Here is a 16,974-nt window from a genome sequence, read left to right on the forward strand (position 1 = left end):
GAAGCGTCAGTTTCAGGACAAGCGGCCTCAGTTCCTTACTACGGTGCAGTGTCTATGAAGGATCGACATTGCCGGACGATGCATTGAAAATCCAGAAGCGCTGTGTCGATGCGGCATATGCGATGCAAGTGCTGTGTCGATTCCACAGCTGTGAACCAGGTGCTGCGTCAATTCTTCAGCCACAAGCAGGTGCTGCATCAGAGTCAGAGTGGGTGCCACGGACGTTGGTGACATTATGCTTTGGACTCACGCTTTGGTGATTTTTTCTGATGCACTGCCCGGCGAGCTGGGGCCTGCGGTGAAAGCTGTGGTAGATGTACCAATCGGGAACCACATTTCAGGGCAGGCAGCGGTGATGCACCGATCTTTTAAAGCGATGCGTCGAGAATTCGCGCTGGGAGTCGATGCATGGATTTTCTCCTTAAGATCACCAGATTCTACTTCCAAGGGCCCAGGAACTGGGTTTGGCACCACTTGGCAAGTCAGAAATTTCAGCAGAAGAGCCCAGGCACTGGTAGGTGAAGTCTTTGATGGCCCTGAGACACCGGAGGGAAGCACGCACAAGCCCTTGAAGAACCATGGAAGCAGGATACAGAAAGCAAAGTCCAGTCCTGCAACTCCCGGGACAAAAACAGCAAGAAGCAGGGCAGCACAACAAACCAACAGCTAGAGTGGCAGTCCCTCTTACAGCAGACAGCTCTTCCTTCTGGCAGAATATCTTCAGTCCAGAAGTATTCCGATTTTAGGGTGTCAGAAGCTCAATACTTATACCCCTCTCTGTCTTTGAAGAAGGCAAACCTCAAAGGAAAGTCTTTGTAGTTCACAAGACCCTGCCTTTCCCTGACCTGGCTCCAGAAAAACTAGAGGGACGTGGAGACAGCTTTGTGTGAGGACAGGCACAGCCTTATTCAGGTGTCTGTGACAACTCCTCCCACCACTCTAGCTCAGGAAGGTCCATTCGATTTGTGATGGCCCATCAGGATATGCAAGGCACACCTCGGCTCCCTTGGGGTGACTGTCTAGAGTGAATGCACAAGAGCCCAACTGTCAGCCAACAATGATTTATATTCTACTGACAAGCAGAGGCACAGAATGTTTAAACAACAAAAGGCCCACTTTCTAAAAGTTGCAGACGTACAACAGCGGTGATGCACTCAATATTCTAAAAGTAAACCAATATACTGTAGAAACCAAAGGTAGTCAATGTTGGTGTGCGCCCTCTGTGGTGGTTTCACGATCTCACCTTTTCAAAGTAGAAAAAACAAATCTAGGACTGTAAGTCTTAGACAGAGAACGCACTACCTAATGCACTCCAAATTGGTGCTTACAATGTTAACCAATATCTCAGGGTTGCGAATAGCAGAATCATTAACACAATTATCAAATACACCCAAAAATATTTGCAATGTTTAAAAGACAAACAAAACTTGTTTTCATTGAGATGAGAGTCTTCAACTTGTTTTTATTCACAGATGAAAACTTCAACTAACTCCCTGGTTAGTTCATATGTTCAATGTTGCATTCTGACGTGGATAACAACTCTCCCAATGCATTTCGGGTGAAATACCACCCTTCGTCAGGGGAAATCTACAATTGAACAAATATACAATAAAACAACTTTGTTGACTATTGCACAAACAATATTACATATTACATATACAAGTCATTAAACTCTGGGAGTGTTTAGTAATTGCGACTCGTGAAACACAAGGTTAGGATTACTTGAGATGTCAATTGTCTAAGAATACCATGTCATAAGTGCATGGTAGTGTCATGAAGGAAAAAGATAGACATAGATAGGACTGTTAGAACAGGAAACATCCGTGAAACTAAAAGCCTGATCACCAATGCAGTGTGAAACCCGAAAAACAACTACAGGACCATATAAACACAAAACAAGTGGAGTGAGACACAAGAAGTCAAAAATTGTACCTCCACTAAAAAGCAAACAAATTCCAAAATCAATCTGCTGACAGTTCCTAAGGAAATGATGTCCCGGTAACCGGGTCACAAATGGACCTAAAAAAACCTGCACGAAAGAACGAACATATGCATAACCACTGTAGCCGTTCCTCAAGGGATATGAAGATTAAACACCGAAATAGAACTCAAAATTTGCCTCTGAATCAGTAAACTGTGGAGTACCGGAAGCCCTACGTGTATCAAGAGGCTAATGAAGAAATAGGTGTATCTCTTCATAGTAGTCCAATGCAGGCTGCGTAAACAAAAATCGCAGAGAAACCCCGCTAGATCATTATTGATGCTAAAAAAACAATACAGATCAAGCCTCAGTGGTATCTGTCAGCCACTGAGTTGCTACTACTGAGTAAGTTACTACTCACAGCCAATTGTAACTCCTAAAACGTAATCTATGCCATACGTTGTCCATGTGGTTTATACTACATGGGTAAGACAGAGAGAGTTCTCCGCATTCGGATAGCTGAACATAAGAGCAAAATCAGAACTCAAGTGACTACCTCTCCACTTGCTAATCATTGGATAGAATCCCATCATACCATAGCTCAATTAAAATTCACAGCACTTGAAACTATTAAGAGTTGCAATGACAGGGATATGTCCAAGTTTATCACGCAGCGTGAGACATTTTGGATCAAGTATTTGGACACTTTGGCACCTAAGGTTCTTAATGATAAATTGGAATTTTCCTGCTTCCTCTGATGGTGCTATTCTGTATGATTAATTGGTTCATGATGGTATTTGCAAATGTAGCACAGAGAACAGGAATGATTACCTTTTCATTCACTCAGGATCACGTGTCACATAGGGTATTGGATTAGATCATGTTTATATAATTTATCTAAATTATTATTTTCCTTACATACATGTGAAATCATCATGTTTAGATATGTGACAGAATATTGCGTTAAAAACATGTAGCATACATAAATGTTCGTTGTGAGGTATTGATTCTTACTTCCAAATAACTTGAGACATCACGCTGTGCAGACATGTATTGTAGCACTATTTTTTTAAATTTTGTGTTGGCGTTTATTTCGCATTTTCAACTTCATATACTTCATGTCATTTCAACAAAAATGTTAATTTTTAAGCGCAGATCATCTTGCAGTTTTGAATTACCGTTTAGAATAATATGTTATGTTTTTGACGAGGGGTTCATTTATTTGTATTATGTGGATTATGTAGACATTTATTCACTTGTCATAATTCATCTCTTATGAGTGTCAAGCATACACCATGGTTTTATATACACATATATTATTTCTATACATTTCTACCCACGTAGATGTGAGTGTGAGAAGTTGGCCTGGTATATGCTATCCACTAATTATAGTGGGCACCCTGTACAAGTCCAAACAACCCCTTATTGGTAATAGGTTAAAGACAACCTTTATTGAAAGCTATCCTAGTGGTAGCTATGGAGAGCAGTCTTCAGGCTAAGTTTTGAAGGAATGTAAAGCAGCTTGTTTTACCAGTCTATAATCTCTTGAATGGCTAAATGAAAGACAACCACACCAGGTATATATATAAAATATATGTATTTATTTCTAAACACACCCTCCTAGTCTCTTTGTGAGACTAGAGGTCAAAACACATAAGTTACATTTCAGATATGACAGTAAAATAGCACAAATACACGTCAGGCCCTAGGGGCGAGCCAAACCATATACTAAAAGAGTGGTATAAGAACCAAGACTTAACTAGACACAAGGCCTAGAGCCTGTAGAATCGGTGGGACACCAAGGAACCACCCAAGGTAGTGACACAGGGGACCCATGGGGGCCGTGTGCAGTGTGTGAACACAGCCGCGTGCTCCCATTAGCTTCTATGGGGAAAGTCGCGGTTAGATTTTTAAAGATTAGGGACACTTAGAAATGAGTCAGGACCAAACCCTTTGGGACTTAGGAAGTTCTAGGGTCAAAACCCACGGGAGTACCGGATTACTCGAGTTACCTTACCCAGGGAAGCCAGGTGCATAGGTGTCAAATGGCGTTGGGTCGCGTCGTCGATTTCAATGGGAGCTGGCAAAGAAGTGCTGCTGCCAGGAAGATGTGAAGTGTCCGAAGAGATCCAAGCCTGGATCGAAGTCGAGAAGAACCTGAAAGCAGAGGGGACAGAGTCTGGGTCACTTGCCAGTGACCAGGAGGACGATAGGCGGATGCCCACCGATGTTGGGTGATTTCAACTGAAGAAGTTGAAGCTTGACTCTTCAGCCACGAGGACCAGGAGGCGTTGAGGATGACCAGGAGCTGGATTCAAGCTGTCCCATAAAGGATGTCGAGTGCTGCAGCATCGGTGCCCAGATTGGACACAACAAGCCTTGGCAACAGCAACCCACGCAGAAAGGAGGAAGATGCTTCGGTGCAGACCAGCAAGGTCTGGGGGACTCACCACTTGGTTGGGAGTCAGGGGACATCTGGAGCAACCAGGGAAGCCCAAGGAAAATCAAAGTTACCCCCTCAGAGCAACACATCCAATTGGCCGCACACTGCTCGTCTTACCAGCAAGTTGCCCCAAGGAACTATGGTCCATGTAGTGGCGACGGCGAGTACGCCTGTGCCACAGTGTAGAAAGAAAGTAAGTGTAGCATTAGCCATCCCTGGACACGTGTTTCGAGGTAGTTGCCTCTCATCAGCAGGGAGTAGGTGAGTGTAATGGGGTGCCGCGTAGACTGCCAAAGGCGTATTAACAGGTAACGTACCACTCATGGCACGCAGGTGCTGGTCCAGGGCCCGTCGGCCCAATAGCTCAAGGGAGCCTCAGTACAACACATCCAATTGGCCGCACACTGCTCGTCTTACCAGCAAGTTGCCCCAAGGAACTATGGTCCATGTAGTGGCGACGGCGAGTACACCTGTGCCACAGTGTAGAAAGAAAGTAAGTGTAGCATTAGCCATCCCTGGACACGTGTTTCGAGGTAGTTGCCTCTCGTCAGCAGGGAGTAGGTGAGTGTAATGGGGTGCCGCGTAGACTGCCAAAGACGTATTAACAGGTAACGTACCACTCATGGCGCACAGGTGCTGGTCCAGGGCCCGTCGGCCCAATAGCTCAAAGGAGCCTCAGTACAACACATACAATTGGCCGCACACTGCTCGTCTTACCAGCAAGTTGCCCCAAGGAACTATGGTCCATGTAGTGGCGACGGCGAGTACGCCTGTGCCACAGTGTAGAAAGTAAGTAACTGTAGCATTAGTCATCCCTGGACACGTGTTTCGAGGTAGTTGCCTCTCGTCAGCAGGGAGTAGGTGAGTGTAATGGGGTGCCGCGTAGACTGCCAAAGGTGTATTAACAGGTAACGTACCACTCATGGCACGCAGGTGCTGGTCCAGGGCCCGTCGGCCCAATAGCTAAAGGGAGCCTCAGTACAACACATCCAATTGGCCGCACACTGCTCGTCTTACCAGCAAGTTGCCCCAAGGAACTATGGTCCATGTAGTGGCGACGGCGAGTACGCCTGTGCCACAGTGTAGAAAGAAAGTAAGTGTAGCATTAGCCATCCCTGGACACGTGTTTCGAGTTAGTTGCCTCTCGTCAGCAGGGAGTAGGTGAGTGTAATGGGGTGCCGCGTAGACTGCCAAAGATGTATTAACAGGTAACGTACCATTCATGGCGCGCAGGTGCTGGTCCAGGGCCCGTCGGCCCAATAGCTCAAGGGAGCCTCAGTACAACACATCCAATTGGCCGCACACTGCTCGTCTTACCAGCAAGTTGCCCCAAGGAACTATGGTCCATGTAGTGGCGACGGCGAGTACGCCTGTGCCACAGTGTAGAAAGAAAGTAAGTGTAGCATTAGCAATCCCTGGACACGTGTTTCGAGGTAGTTGCCTCTCGTCAGCAGGGAGTAGGTAAGTGTAATGGGGTGCCGCGTAGACTGCCAAAGACGTATTAACAGGTAATGTACCACGCATGGCGCACAGGTGCTGGTCCAGGGCCCGTCAGCCCAATAGCTCAAGGGAGCCTCAGTACAACACATCCAATTGGCCGCACACTGCTCGTCTTACCAGCAAGTTGCCCCAAGGAACTATGGTCCATGTATAGGCGACGGCGAGTACGCCTGTGCCACAGTGTAGAAAGAAAGTAAGTGTAGCATTAGCCATCCCTGGACACGTGTTTCGAGGTAGTTGCCTCTCGTCAGCAAGGAGTAGGTGAGTGTAATGGGGTGCCGCGTAGACTGCCAAAGACGTATTAACAGGTAATGTACCACGCATGGCGTGCAGGTGCTGGTCCAGGGCCCGTCGGCCCAATAGCTCAAGGGAGCCTCAGTACAACACATCCAATTGGCCGCACACTGCTCGTCTTTCCAGCAAGTTGCCCCAAGGAACTATGGTCCAAGTAGTGGCGACGGCGAGTACGCCTGTGCCACAGTGTAGTAAGAAAGTAAGTGTAGCATTAGCCATCCCTGGACACGTGTTTCGAGGTAGTTGCCTCTCGTCAGCAGGGAGTAGGTGAGTGTAATGGGGTGCCGCGTAGACTGCCAAAGACGTATTAACAGGTAACGTACCACTCATGGCGCGCAGGTGCTGGTCCAGGGCCCGTCGGCCCAATAGCTCAAGGGAGCCTCAGTACAACACATCCAATTGGCCGCACACTGCTCGTCTTACCAGCAAGTTGCCCCAAGGAACTATGGTCCATGTAGTGGCGACGGCGAGTACGCCTGTGCCACAGTGTAGAAAGAAAGTAAGTGTAGCATTAGCCATCCCTGGACACGTGTTTCGAGGTAGTTGCCTCTCGTCAGCAGGGAGTAGGTGAGTGTAATGGGGTGCCGCGTAGACTGCCAACGCGATACTCATTTTCATTTTAAACTTTTGGCATAGGCGTACCCGCCGACGCTACTTAATGGACCACAATTCTTTGGGGTAACACGCTGGTAGGACTAGCAGAGTGCGGCCAATCGGATTTTTGTTTATATTCAGGCTCCCTTGAGCCGGTGGGGCTGACGAGCCCATGGCTACGCACCTGCGCGCCTTGAGTGGTACTTTACCTGATAATAATTTTTGGCAGCCTACGCAGCAACCCTACACACATACCTACTTCCTGCTGACGAGAGGCAACTACCTCGAAACACGTGTCCAGGGATGGCTAACGCGACACTCATTTTCATTTTAAACTTTTGGCATAGGCGTACCCGCCGACGCTACTTAATGGACCACAATTCTTTGGGGTAACACGCTGGTAGGACTAGCAGAGTGCGGCCAATCGGATTTTTGTTTATATTCAGGCTCCCTTGAGCCGGTGGGGCTGACGAGCCCATGGCTACGCACCTGCGCGCCTGGAGTGGTACTTTACCTGATAATAATTTTTGGCAGCCTACGCAGCAACCCTACACACATACCTACTCCCTGCTGACGAGAGGCAACTACCTCGAAACACGTGTCCAGGGATGGCTAACGCGACACTCATTTTCATTTTAAACTTTTGGCATAGGCGTACCCGCCGACGCTACTTAATGGACCACAATTCTTTGGGGTAACACGCTGGTAGGACTAGCAGAGTGCGGCCAATCGGATTTTTTTTTTTTTTTACCCCCTCAGAGACCCACCAGTGAACGGACCAGGGATCACAAAGGGACCTCGAGAGGAAACACAAAATGGCAGTCCACGGGTCACTCAGGGTGACTAGGCCAACAATCTTCAGTGGATTCTCTGCTCGAGGTGAGGGCTACAAGTAACCCCAAGCACGACTTCAAGAGACGTCGAGAAGTCAATGCACTTGCAAAAGTGCACAGTGACCAGGAGTTCTGGTTTCATGCTACTCACGAGGGCTGCGGGTCTCAGCTTTGCTGGGTACTTGGGTCGGCCTATGACATGTCTGGAAATCCTCTTCCTGGGCTGCAAATACTTTGGAGTCCGGCGGGAGCTTCGGAAATGCAAACTGGCAAATTGCTTCGTTGGTGCCTGCCAAGCAGGGGAGTCACTCCTTGACCCCAAGGGAGATTTCTTCAGTCCTCTAGTCGTTAGTAGAGCGTCAAAGTTCCAGGATTCAGCATCAGAGTTTCATCCAGGGATATCTAAAGTTCTGGTTACAGAGGTTCCTTACTTATACATAAGGAAGGGGACTTACTCTAGGGACCCATCTATGGAAGGGTTTGGAAAGAGGGGTGGCTACACCCATTTTCTTTGTCCAGTTTCGTACCAGAGCAGGGGCTGGAAGCCCCTGAACCGGTTTGAGCTGGACTATGCACAGGGACACCAAATGTGCCCCAGTGCAGGACTTCTAAGCACTCAGAGAGTGCTCCCACCCAGCCCCAATAAGCAAAAGCCTCTCTGGGAGGTGGTTACACCTCCCTGTGACAGGAATCCCATTATCCAGGCCTCCCCTGTCGGAATTTCGGTCAGCAGCAGGAGGCCAGACCCGTGTCTGTGGCTGCAGCATCCATTTTGTGATGCCAGAGCTTTATTAGATTTCTACCGGTTATTCCAGTACTGCCATGTCTCTCCCTCTAGAGGGGTGGAATCATGTCCTCACATCAAGAACTGATGTGGGGGTATGATTCCAAGGTGTTTGACACCAAACATGACATGTTTATGTACAGCCAGTCCAAAGTTAGTATTAACCCTTTTAGATATAATGCACTTAAGAGTATATGGTCAGGCTGCACCACTGACAACCCCGGAGAAGAGATTCCGAAGGTTGCAGAGGGGCTCAGCTCATGCCTGGGCACCCTCTGACATATAACCAAGCACTCTGCCTTCAGGATTGATAAGACCTGCCATAGGGGTGACTGATAGGTTACTATGTGCTGTGATAGGTGAGGTATAGTGAACCTATACCTCAGTAAGGGGTGCATGCACCACCTTACCCAGGCTGCAGTAGCAGACCTGGTGTCCTTTTGAAGGGCTTTCCAGGGGTGGCACAATACATGCTTCAGCCCCTGGTAGGCCTCTGGGGTACCTATGCCCTGGGTACATAGTATACCATATACAAGGGACTCATAAGGGTACCCCAGAATCCAATCTGGAGTGTACCTAAAGTACATGCAATCAATTTAGAGAGGAAGCAGCTAAGCTGTGGCCCAGAATAGCAGGGTCTCAGCCAAACTAAAGAAAAAAAAACAGAGAAACACCAGCAAAAAGTGGGGGTAAACATGTGAAGCAGATCCTGGGGTGCGCTAGAGGGCGCGCTGCGTGATGGCTGCTCCTTGAGGCTGCTCCGCCGGTCGGGAGTAAACATTTGCCAAATACCACGCTTCTGGGGGATCAATCTGTCTAAAAGATATGGGTCCAAGTATCGGAACGCCTGCTCTACTTCAGGAGCACTCTTAACTACATAACTAAGAGCATTGCGGCGAGAAAACAGATTGTGAAGAGTGGCGGCGGGGAGCCTGATCGGTGCTCCCAAGATGGCGACTGCGAGACCTCAGTAGCGGCTGAATCTATAACGCATAGCGTGGAATCAACTGTGAGTTTGTCCATTACACCAGGCATAGCCCCTTAAATTGGAATGCCGGTGCTGTAGCTGGGACGCTTTTATATTAACAACTAAGCGCTCTGCGGAGAGTAAACGGATCGTTTGGAGTGGCGGTGTGGGGGCTGAACGGTGCTACCAAGATGGCGACTGCGAGAACTCAGCAGCAGCGGAACCTGTAAAGCATGGCACAAGATGAACTGCAAGTTTGACCGTTACACCAAGAATAGCTCTTTATAGCAGAATACTGGCGCTATAGCTGGGACACTGTCATTTTAATAACTAGGCACTTGACGGAAAGTAAACAGATCGTGTGGAGCGGTGGTGAAGAGGCTGAACGGTGCTAGTAATATGGCGGCTACGAGAGCTGGGCAGCGGCGGAGTCAGTAAAATATTGCCATCTACGGACTGGCTGGCCGATCGAAATCTTGTGCTGCAAGCAAGATAAAGTAATCTCTGCTGCCGCCGAGGATTGGGACATTATTAAACGGGAGCAGGATGGTCATAAAATGGCGGATTTGAGCGGTGGAGGTTCCGCTGGTACGCTGCTGAAGTAAGTTGTGTGGGCGACTGAATTGAATGGCAATATACATATCCAGCAAGGAGACAAGTGCACATGAATTCCAGAGCGACGCCCTGTAATATGGCTTGTCGGCGTGTTTTTCACTGACGCCAAAGTAGCTGGCGGACTGCTCGTCGCTTCTGGATAAACAGCGCGATTATTTCCCTTCGGGACACCCTCGCCACTGCACTGCTTACAACGTGAGACAAAGGTAGCAACACCATATATACTGCAGACACACCTCGCAGGATTGAGCAGGTTGGTGCTGACTGGAATGAACTGTTTGAAACTGCGCTTGTGCCTGGACGGAGTTTGACCGAAGATTGCGCTGATCTCTAAATGTACATTGATTACATGCCGTTTAGCATTGACCTGGGCTAACTAGTGGATGCTCTTGCTTGGGGTTTGTCTGGCATCATCTTCTTATTGCGTGTCTCATACTGACAGGTGCTTCTAATCACTGTGACAGATGTAGTCCTACTGCAGCGTTGTGGTCCGCCGGTGGGATGCCGATGCAGTGAGAAACAAGTGGCTATCCGATCGATCTATAGTCGTCACGGAACCTACCACCACGCTCTCACATCACCACTAGACCACTGGCTGTCATATTAATTACCTGACCACGTAGTGCCTTATCTTGCAACCTGCTAAATTACCTGCGGAGGCCCGCCACACTGCTAGAATGGGTAAACCAGACAGACAGCAATCACAGCTCTCTTTTGAAGCCAAGCGCCATACTAAAGAGTCAACGGCGCACTCAGATACGGAGTTAAATGTGGAACAAACTACCAGCAAAGTCATGGAAACTGCACTCCAGGCAATACAGCAAAGCCTTCAAGCTATTAATGGGAAATCGGATTCTCTCACCCAGCGAGTGGACAATATATCCAATAAACACAATAAGCAGGGAGAGCGTCTCGATGCAGCAGAGGACCGCATTACTGCTGTGGAAGATGAAGCGCATTAGAACATCTTGCAAATGCACTGACATGGAGAAAATCCTATAAGTCATCAAAAGTAAGGCCAAAAATTTGGAGGCGTGATCACGTCGCAATAATGTCCGAATCGCTGGAATTCCTGAAAGCACAAATACGGGACGAATGGATACTTATGTGGAAGACATGCTGCGTGAGGTGTTTGGAACCACTAACTTCTCCACAATGCTGATCGTCGAATGGGCGCATCGTTCGGTGGCACCCAGGCCTCCACCCGGTGCCCCACCGAGACCAATAATTGCCCGGATCCTCAATTATAGAGACCGTGACACCATCCTCAGATTGGCTAGAGAGAAGCAGCAAATCAATTACCAAGGTAATAACCTGGCTTTCTATCCGGACTTTACAATAGCAGTTCAGACGGCACGCAGAGACTTCAACCCCGCCAAACAGAAACTACCGGAACTGTGCATTGAATATGGGATGCTCTACCCTGCAAGACTGCGGGTGACATACGACGGGCGTGTAACTATACTTCAATCACCGAAGGCTGCGCAGGACTTTATAAAGAAGACAGTCGTCAAACGGAAGGTGCAAGGCCGCAAAGAAACAGACTAGGATTCTGATTAACTGCACAAAATTGTAGACTAATCTTTCACCATTTGCACACCGGATGTACCAGCGCGTGTAAGGACAACACAGAGGATGAGCGTGCTTGTCGTCCGGTGCTGTATTAACCCTGGATATTGTTTCGAACATTCGGATCGAGAAAGACCTACCATCTGCATACGATTATGGACTGATATGGTGAGAGGGCTGGTGACTTGGGATGCAGGTGAACTTAATACATGTGAAATACCTGTCCGTGGGTTTTGTATCTGCATCCTCATCCTGGCCACACCGTGCGATTCCCTTGGTATAAGGGAGGCGGCTGAATGTTTTGATCCCCAGAACACAGGCCGAGGACAGGTGTGATTGATCCTTCACTGGCGGTAAGAATTGCACCGTCCGTACGCATTGGTATCTGAACTGTATATTACGCCCAATAGACTTTTGGGAGGGTGTAATGATGTAATTTGTCGCTGCCATGCAGACATATAGCCGATACCACGGAACAGGGTGCTTTTCCTCACTTACAACCCGCCTTCGTAGATATGTGACACATAGGAACAATAGCTCATTGATTGTACACAGTAACCAGGATGTAAGGCCTATTTTTAGTCTGCTATCTATACGGCACCCAGGCACTCCCATATAATTCACCAGGTTCGTATGACACCACTGCGGGTTGGGCAGGCGGGAAATCAGATGCATGCAATTCGCAGTCTCAGTATATGTCACACAGATGCCGTTATATTCTTATTCGCCTATTGATGTACTGGACATGGCACATATATTATTGTATCCACCCAGAGTAATAACACACTCCTGGACCACATCCACCACGGTGGATGTTGTTGCGAGTCCTCGGCGAATGGGAATGTTCTTTGTTTTACAGCATCAGATTAACACCTTACAGATCTTTCATAGTCATACACCCAACTTGTTTTGCAGGTTACCTCAACAGCATCACATTAACACCTTACAGATCTTTCATAGTCATACACCCAACTTTATACTGCCGACTTATATGACAGATATGTGTGACATGCACACTATGCACGACCATGTCCTAACTATGGATCATAATAAGGATAACAGATAGACTGCAATCATCTCAACTTAACCTGTTGTCATGGAATGTGAGAGGATTGAATAATCTGAAAAAGATACGCCAGATATTTGCCTATCCAGATAGATTACACGTGCATATAGCATTATTACAAGAGTCTCACCTGGCTCGGTCCACTAAATGGACTATAGGAAGCTGATGGCCAGAGAAGGTTCTGACTTCCTCATATTCCTCTTATACTAGAGGGGTGATTATTTTAGTGAAAAAAGGTACTCAATTCCATGTAGAGCACACAATAGCGGACAAATTGGGCCGGTTTATTAAAGTCATAGGGCACCTCAGAGGTCACCACATAGGCTTAATAAATACTTATGGACCAAACGTGGATGACCCGGGGTTCTAATAAATCACTTTGGCATAGGCTGGAGGCATACCCAGATATCTCTCTGTTGTGGGGTGGAGATTTTAACCTATCATTAAACGAGTACTTGGACAGATCAGACTCATCTAGAGAACCCCATAGGCAAGCAGTGGCTACGCTACAAAACATTATGGAAGAATCTAAATTGGTGGACATTTGGAGGACACGTTACCCCCGTCAACGGGAAGCTACATATAACTCCACAGTACATAATAGCTGGTCCCGTATTGATTACTGGCTGGGAATGGAGGAGGTCCTCTGCTGGACTCGTCATATTGGTAATTTGCCCAAGACCCTCTCCGACCACAAACCAATTCTGTTAACTATGGAACTGCCCCATTACATGCCGCCGCCATACATATGGCGATTTAATGCCAAATCTCTAATGGATTCCTCATACACTAACACCATAGAACAAGCAATCATTGATTATTTTGCCTTTAATAAGGCCTCCACAGATGATCCCAGTCTACTATGGGAAGCATTTAAAGCTACTATTCGCGGAGTCTGTATTAGTACGAACGCGGGCATTCTAAAGGATATCCGCACTCAACTCGCTCAACGGGAAGCTCGACTGGGCGCTCTAGAGCGGGAGTACGAACAAACTCACGACTCATCCATCCTTGTTGATATTAGGTTGGTCATGACAGAATACCAAGAGTTTGCAGAAGAGGAGCTCAAATATATTTCAAAACATCACATTGCACGGGCATATGGGGAGGGGGATAGGCCGGGCCATGTGCTAGCAAGTAAAATCTGCACTGGACATAAGACACATACGGTACTCTCAATAAAAGACGATAGTGGCGCAACTCATTATGATATTAAGGGCATCCTGCAAGATTTTATGGATACATACGGCAATCTATATGCATCACGTAACACGGCCACACAGACTGAGATCCTGTCATATCTAGAAGATGTAGCAATAGCTTGGTTGTCTGATGCACAGAGGGAGTATTTGTCGCAACCGGTAACAGTAGAAGAAGTAACTGAGGTAGTCAAGTCCCTGCCCAATGGTAAGGCGCCGGGACCAGATGGTTTTACCAGTGAATTTTATAAAACGTTTATAGATATACTTGCACCTCACCTAGTAGAAATGTATGGGGATGCCCATAGTAATCAGATTCTGCCCCCGACGCTGCGAGAAGCCATGCTCATTGCCCTACTGAAACCAAATAAGGATCCGGAGCACTGTGAGTCATACCGGCCACTGTCTTTAATAAACACTGACACAAACATTTTAGCCAAGCTGCTTGCCCAGCGACTACAACTCTTAATGAATAATCTTATACTACCCGATCAATACGGCTTTATACCGTGTTGTTCCACAGCCCACAACACCTGAACACTATTTGGATTATCACACTATTTGGCCCCAGACCTTCAAGCAGCTACAATCCTTTTGGATGCAGTAAAAGCATTTGATTCAATCGAATGGACTTACCTGCACACCATACTGCACAGGATGGGATTTCCCCCAATCTTTGTGCAATGGATTCAAATATTGTACACACAACCCACAGCGCGGATACAAGTTAATAAATATGTCTCTGATGCTATCTGGATTGAACGTGGAATGCGACAGGGTTGCCCCTTGTCACCCTTACTATTTGCAATTGCCCTTGAACCGTTGGCTTGCAAGATATGGCAAGGTCATAAATATGCAGCTCTTCAATTTCTACAAAGGCCTCTCAATATCTCACTATATGCAGATGATTGGTGCTTTATGTTAAGAATCCGGCTATTAATTTGTCCCCGCTGTTGAGAGAATATATTAAGTTTGGTCATCATTCTGGACTCCAAATTAATTGGGCTAAATCCCTTATTATCCCATTGACAGACACCACTCATCCACATCAGGCAGAGCTCCCCCTAGAATGGCAAACTGATCCCGTTAAATATCTCGGAATCTGGTACCATTGGGACCCTGAAATAGTCATCCGTGAAAACTATGGGACAACAATTAGTAAGATTGAGGAAAAGGTGGAGCGGTGGATAAAGCTGCCCCTGTCATTGGTACACCGGAGGCCATTGTCAAGATGATTGTGTTGCCGAAGCTCCTGTACCTCTTTAATAACATTCCAATTACCCCGCCGAAAGCTGTCTTCCAAAAAATAACTACTGTACTAAATCGCCTCATATGGGCGGGTAAACAAACGCGCACTGAGTTATGAGCCTTGAGTCTGCCTTTCTCTAAAGGGGGCTTTAAGATCCCAGACTTCCTCCTTTATTATTTATGTGCCCAAGCGCAATACGCACACTTTTGGTATTATCCAATCCCGTTTACGCCCCATGTAGCCATCGAAGAAGGGGATGCGCATCCCATTCCATTGACTGCTATTTTACCTTACTGGAGACCCCGCCAACACCCTCATGCTATTAACACTATCGATACAACCAACGCAGCTTGGCAACTGGTTGGGAAAACGAGCCAATAAATTGCCACTCTACGCCACGGCGCTACCTTTACATTTTCATCCGGAGCTGTCAGTTACCCAAGAAAAAGTTGGCACAGACTTATTGCGAAATGTAGGTATAGTTACAATGGGAGATCTATATGCTAATGAATCTTTTATTGAACCAAAGGAACTAATCTACATTAGTAATCAGACGTTACTTTTTCAATTCACATATCATAGACTACAAGCTGCCATTCGGAAGCTGTATCCCACCTATCCCAGCGAACCACCACAGCTAAACACCCTGCAAATGATTCTTACTACATCCAAACAGCACACATATGGTGACACGACTGTATACACAAATTCAAGGCGATATTAATGACTCTACTCACAAAGCATTGGCGAGATGGAATATCACGCTAGACAGTCCAATCACAGAGGAAGAATGGGCTATTTGTTGCACCACCACTAGCATGCTCACACCGAATGGCAATTTACGTATACTTCATTCTAAATATTTGCACCAAACATACCATACACCCGTGCAATTACACAAGTATGGGCTCCGCCCAGATGCAAGATGCCAATGATGTGGAGTGGATAGGGCTGAGTTTATACATCTAGCATGGTACTGTGCTGCTATTCGTGACTACTGGACTGAAATTATAAAGCTACTTAGTATGATGTTGGGAGTCACTATTACCTGTTCAATCCCTTCGTGTCTCTTGGACCTAGTCAATAGTGTGAAATCCACCAAACGTAAATTCTGTATGATAGTACTACTATTGGCTAAACGTTGAATCTCACTATGCTGGGGCAGTAAAGATATCCCGAGAACCAAACAATGGATTAAAGATATGGCCTATTGCAAAGATACCCTAAACACATATGAGGATGAGTTACCTACAGGAGCCAAACCCAGGGATTATTGGATGTATCTGGTTGATTATCTTCAAACACATTCTATTGTATAAACATGATCTGTTATGTGAGAGGAAATTGCCTGATTGTATTTTAAATGGACACTAAGCACAATGCTGTATGACTACGATATATGACTTGTAACCTGTAATATTGTTCTTTGTTTTCTTGAGCATTGTATGCTTTTGCGAATACTTATAAAAAATTTTTTAAAAAAAACAAAACATGTGAAGCAGATCCTACTCTCCTACAGTGAGCACCCTCATTACTAACCCAGTCGTTTTTCGAAGTCTTATTTCTATGTTGGCGGGCAAGCATGCACGTTGCATACGCGTGTTACGTAACTGAAAGGGGACGCGATTTTGTTTTAAATTCGCAGCGCGGCGGCTGCACCAACGCACTTGGGTTTCGGTCTACGTTTTGATTTGGTAAGCCACATTTATTTATCATGGTGGGATGTTTTTTATGGAACAGGGCAGAGGTTACAGGGACATTTTTTTCTTACAGTACGAGACGTGAGTCAGTACGAATAACCTATTCCACAGCCCATGGTTTGGCCGACAGACACCACTGAGGCTTGATCTGTACTGTTTTTTCGGTAAGCGTTCAATTCTTTCAAGTCTCCTGGATAGCATCAATAATGATTTAGCGGGGTTGTGAGAGCTTCTCTGTTA

The sequence above is a fragment of the Triturus cristatus genome, chromosome 3_2, assembly GCF_964204655.1.
Source record: "Triturus cristatus chromosome 3_2, aTriCri1.1, whole genome shotgun sequence".
NCBI classification, from domain to species: Eukaryota; Metazoa; Chordata; class Amphibia; order Caudata; family Salamandridae; genus Triturus; species Triturus cristatus.